This window comes from Vigna unguiculata, chromosome 7 (genome assembly GCF_004118075.2).
Source record: "Vigna unguiculata cultivar IT97K-499-35 chromosome 7, ASM411807v1, whole genome shotgun sequence".
NCBI classification, from domain to species: domain Eukaryota; kingdom Viridiplantae; phylum Streptophyta; class Magnoliopsida; order Fabales; family Fabaceae; genus Vigna; species Vigna unguiculata.
This window is the reverse complement of record NC_040285.1, coordinates 29254154-29260153: the sequence shown is the minus strand read 5'-3', so window position 1 is coordinate 29260153 and position 6000 is coordinate 29254154.

Sequence of the window (6000 nt, the reverse complement as noted above, 5' to 3'; positions counted from 1 at the left end):
TGTGTAAAGTATTTAATTAACAATGTTTTGTTTCTATAAAATTAATGGCATTAACAATGTGGCTTTTATAAACTCAAAGGGAATATTAGCCACGAAGGAATCATCCAATCAACCAACTCATCCTACCAAATTTCTATATAATTTTCATTTAGCATTTTGTTTATACATATTACAAATGTAAAATACTTACGTACTTGATAGATAACTAGCTTTTAAAGAATGTTGATAGTTTTCAATTGAAATCTTTTTAATACACTATTAATAAATGTCCTATTATATACTACTTGTTATGGCTATTAATAAATATCTTATTACACTAAAAAAGGAAATATTTTGCAATGCTCTATGAAAATTATGTTTAGTCAATATTTCATATTATAAATATTAAATTAGTGGGAATCGTTGTTTTGAAAAAATAGAAAATTATAAATTAACTATAATAAGCTTAAATTTTTGGTGTTAGTCCTTTTTACGAGTATGAGAAAAATAATGAATTTTTATTTATAAAAATTTATTTAAATGAATAAAATTATTACAAATTATACATTAATTAATCAATTACGTTGTACGCTTTTAATTATGTATAAGTGGGCTAACTAACGTTCTACTTAACGTTCCGCTGATGTGGTGTAGTTGTTTCTTTTTAAATTTTAAAAGTATATTTTCATTTACTATTTTCTTTAGTTTATTAGATTACATGTTTGTCCAAAACTGCTTTTTATGCCTCATTTTTCTATATACGATTTTATCTTCTCCTAATTAATTAATATATGATAAATTATCTTCTAACGTCAGGAAACTAAAATAAAATAACTTCAAAGTCAAACAAAAGTAATTAAAGTCATAAATAATATTGAATAGACAAAAAAGTAACGGGTTAAATCATAGCGCGATTGAACAACATTAGAAAACTCCACCTGTAAGGTTTAGGCTATATTTTGTAAAGCATTCAAACTCGTGATCGTATTAATGGATTTTTAAATTTAAATAATGTAATTTTTCTAAAATAATTTTAAATTAGATTATCTATTTTCTATCTAAGTTTTCTTAAAATTCCTTTATCATTATATCTTTCTAAAGTTACTGGTTTGGAGGTAAATAGAAATATATAATATAATATTAACTAAACACAATTTTGAGTAGAGTAAATTTTATGGTTTTTTTTTTTTTTAGTTATGAGTTTTATTTTTTTCTTTTGGATTTTTTTTTTTAATCTAAGTCTGTGGTGGTGTGTTTTGTTTTTGTTAGATTGAATTTTCGGAGAGTAATATTCTAGAGGATCTTTTGGTATCATCAACTTATGCTCTATTATAAAAGTAGAGTTCCTTTGAAGATAATGTGTTTTACAAGTAAAAATAACCAATACTGAATTTGAATAAGATTATATATTTTAAAATTAAATGATTGGTTTTGTTATTGTTGTTGACATCTTGTTTGAATTGTTGAATATTATTTTAAACATATAATTAAAATGTTGTTCGTTAAACTTGTAAAGCTGTATTAATTATATTATCACCTAGCTGATTGTAAAATAATGGATTTGTAGATGTCGAGATTATTGTTGAAATTTAATAACCGAATAAACATTGATTTAAACTATTATGTCTACATTTGAAGAGGAGAAAAAAATACAGTAATTCAATTAAAATAGGTTTGATTTTGAAAATGAAATGATAAATATACGTTTGAATGAAAATTGTTGAGTTTTCAAAGTGTTTTTATTTGTAAGTTAATTATATGATATTCACATATACTACTTAAGTAATATGAACACGATAAGTGATTAATTCCGTCTTCTCTCAAGTGGTCATATATTGTTCAAGCATTAATGTATAAAAGCTTTATCGATAGCCAATGGTTTGAATAAAAGATAGAAGCTAATTGTAAATAATTTTAATTTGTTTTAAAATTGGGATTAAATTTTTTTTTTTTTAACTTTTAGGCAAAATTAGAATTAGTCAATTTTTAAAAATTTTAATCTAATATAATTTATTAATTTTAAAAATGCTATTTAATTTTTTTAATTAAATTTTATAAAGTTTATTTAATATTTCAAACATATTTTTTAATTAATATTAAAGTAATAAAATGTCGAACAATATAAACAATTGAAACAACTTAAATATTATCATAAGAGATGTTTGAAACATTAAATAAATTTAATAAAATAAAAAATAAACTTAATAAAATATAAAAGCAAATTTACAATAATTTTGATTTGTCTTTTAAACTGTAATATTAAAGATGAATTAATTATCAGCAAATCTCATTTTGTGAATTAATTATCCCAAAGAAACAGAGAGAGTGTTACCTTAAAAGGTTTTGAGTGAATGAGAGAATAAGAGAAGCGATTTGGTGATTTTAAGTAAGTGAGAAGAATAATTGTGGAAGTAGAGTGGAGAAAAGTCAGCATTAATGGGTTGTATTCCCTATTTCCTAGTTGGTAGTGCAATAAAGGCGTACAACTAAAACGGTCGGAACAATAAAAGTTGAAGTAGACCCATCACTTGCGTGGGTCATTCGTTTCCTGCCATGTAATCATCAAAATCTCTCTACCATGTATTTTGGAGTGTTTCCTTTAGTTTCAATTTTTCTAAAAATTCGTACAATTTCTTTCCATTATTTTTGTTCCTTTTTTAGTTATAATATAAAGTTTTAGTTTGTAAATTAACAGAATTTATATTTTATTTATACAAAAGCTTATTCAATTTTTAAAATATTTTGCTTCTCCTTGTTTCTTATTTTAACATACTTTATGTTTTTATTTCGTTTTTAATAAGTGCAAAAACAAAAATATAATTAATAAAATAATTATTTTTAGGTTTAATTAGTTATTTAGTTTCTATCTTGATTCAAAAATTCTACGTTGGTCATCTAGGTTTTTTAGTCTCAACTTAATTTTGATTCATGAAAAATTTATGCAATTAGATTCTTTTAGTTAATATTATACAATCTTTTAATTAGTATTATACAAACGGTGTTAAAAGTAATATCAGATGACAAATTTTAATTTTTTTGAATTTTTTAATTTTTTTTATAATTTCTTATTGGAAAGAAAAAAAACACATCTCAAATCAAAGTTATGTCAAGTGGTATTGTTAATGTGACATGGCAATATTATCGTCAGTTTAGTTCCTATGTTTAAAGTAATATCAGACGACAACTTTTAATTTTTTTGAATTTTTTAATTTTTTTTATAATTTCTTATTGGAAAAAAAAACACACATCTCAAATCAAAGTTATGTCACGTGGTATTGTTAATGTGACATGGCAATATTATCGTCAGTTTAGTTCCTATGTTTGGTTCTTTAATTTGATTTAGTCTTATTTTTGTTAAAATAAAATAATGTTGTCTCATTTCAAGTTGACACCAAATTCATTTTTTTTATAAATCTTATGCTATTATTTTTATTAAAATTGACATTTTATTAAATATTTATGAAAATATTTTAAACCAATTTTAACTATATTAATGGGTTTCATTTAAATAAATTACTTTTAAAGAAATATTTATTAAGATTAAATTATTCTTTTTGTTATAATTTTATTTAAAATAGTTAAAGTATATAAAAACTATAGATAAAAATTTTAGATATATAAAAAATATAGATAAAATTTTTAGATATATAAAAATTTACATATATATTGTGGGGACCAAAAAAAATTTTCAGCCTTAATCTCTTCTCTCTCTGCCACCCACTCCACTAAACTTCATCACTCTTCACAGCACTCCTTCTCTCTTCTTTTCCTCTACCTTCTCTCTACCAAAAAGAGAATTCTGAACTTACTCTTCATCCATTTCAGAGCCCAGACCTGAGGCTAGCTCATGATCCCCTATCTCAACTGCAATTCCCCTCCTCCATGTAAGTTGTACCTAACCTTTACCATTTTCTTCATCAATTCAAAAATTGTAAAGATTTCCTTACTGTTGAGTCAATTCTGAGAACCAACAATCATTCTCATTCTCTGAACCTGCATTTCCAGCTTATTAGGTTGTACAATTGGGGAGCTCTTGGTTGAAAGGATTCTAACTAGTCAAAAATCCTATAGAGGTAAGGGAAGCAAACTCCTCTCCGCAAATTTGTATAGAAAACCCATGGATGAGCTTGAATTATGTAATTAAGTGATGAATTCGTGTTTGCAATGCGCATGTTAGTGAAAATTACTTGTTGATTGATAGAATCTGGTTTGTTGCATGTGGGAACAGGTGTGTGACCTGGTATTTTCGCCTAGGCGAGTTACTCTCGCCTAAGCGAAAGCATCAGGAGATGCACCTCTGTTCCTGCGCGAAGTCTCGCCTAGGCGAGCTGGGGTCGCCTGAGCGAGAGAGCGATCTCGTCTGGGCGAACCAGCCTAGCCTGAGCGAGAATTCGCCCAGGTTTTTCTTTTTGCCCCTATTAGTGCCTCGCCTAGGCGAGACTGACTCGCCTGAGCGAGATGACCTCTCGCCTAAGCTAGACTTTCTAGCCTGAGCGAGAGGTACTGCAGTAGTAGTGTTTCAAATCTGTTTTCCTTAGTAAAAGTATATGTTTTAAAGCATCTTTTTGCAATTTAGACTTTGTATGATTTGAATGCTACCATTGATGTGTTGAATGATTTAATTGGATGAATATAAATTTGAAGAAGAGGAAGTTGAATGGAATTTCAAGGGAAATTCAAGTGGAGTAGTAGTGTGTGTAAGGATGTGAGGAATCTAAATGGTTGGTATCCTGAAACTCCAATAATCATTCAAGCTCAATTAGAGTAGAATGGATTATGTCGTGAGGAGTAGCAGGAGGTCCTCGTCGTCGGACTTGATCAAGTCTTAGACGTGGATGGCACTTACTCTGGGAACGGTTGGGTGAATACTCCATGTGTCCAGACTCTGCAGAATCTGGGAACCGTTACAGGTGCAAGCCACCAAGAGCGCCAACGTCACTTACACAATCCGGATATAGAGTCTATAATTTATGATTGAATTACTTGCTATAAACGACATCTTTGATTGCGAAGTGTGTTGATATTTGTTTCTTTCAGTTAACTTACCCTTCTTGTTGTGTGTCTACTTTTGCATATTACCCCTTTGCAATGATCACCTATGTTGGTGGGAGTAGAGCTGAAACTAGATGGAGACGCTTCCTCTTGAGTAGCAGTTGGAGATTGGCAAGGAGTGTCACTATAGTTAGACTTTTACTGTATTCTTTTGAGGTCTTGGGTGTAGTCTAGTATCCCTTCTACCCACTCTTATCTGATGTATATGAGTTCATAGATGTTTTCGTGTGGAGGACTGTACTAGAGATGTTTATTCCACGCGTGTTTTGTTTGCTCCTTTTATCTGCTATGTTTGACCATAATATAATGTTTTGTTTGATAGTATGGACAATTATTAAATGGGATGTTACATATATCTATTAATTAAACAAGTTTAGATAAATAAAAAATTATTTTAATTAACAAAAGTTTATTTTAATTAATAAAAATATTTTTAAAAATGTTTAGAATTGGTTTAAATATAATTTTAAAAAATATTTAATAAAAATATTAGCACAAAATTTATAAAAAAATAAATTTTGTCTCGGTAGGACAACATTATTAACATTAATAAAAACTTGAGACTAAATTAAATAAAAAAATAAATATTAAGACTAAAATAAATTTTGTCACGTGACACAATTTTGATTTAAAAATACTAAAATTAAAAAATTAAAAAAGAAATTATAAATTGACACACAATACTATTTTTAACACCTTTTGTACAATATTAACAAAATATACCAAATTGTATAAATTTTTCATAAATAAGTGAATTGAGACTAAAAAACTTATAAAACCAAACTTGATATTTTGGAAAAAAATTGAAACAAAACGGTTACTTAAATTTTATTTTTATATTGAATATATAGAATGAAGGGGAAGAGCATAACTTCATCTTATGAATATTATTAAAACAAGGCAAAATAAGTAGTAAAAATAAAAACTTAAGTGTTTATACTAAAAAAAGGTTCACAAAATTCAAAGAAT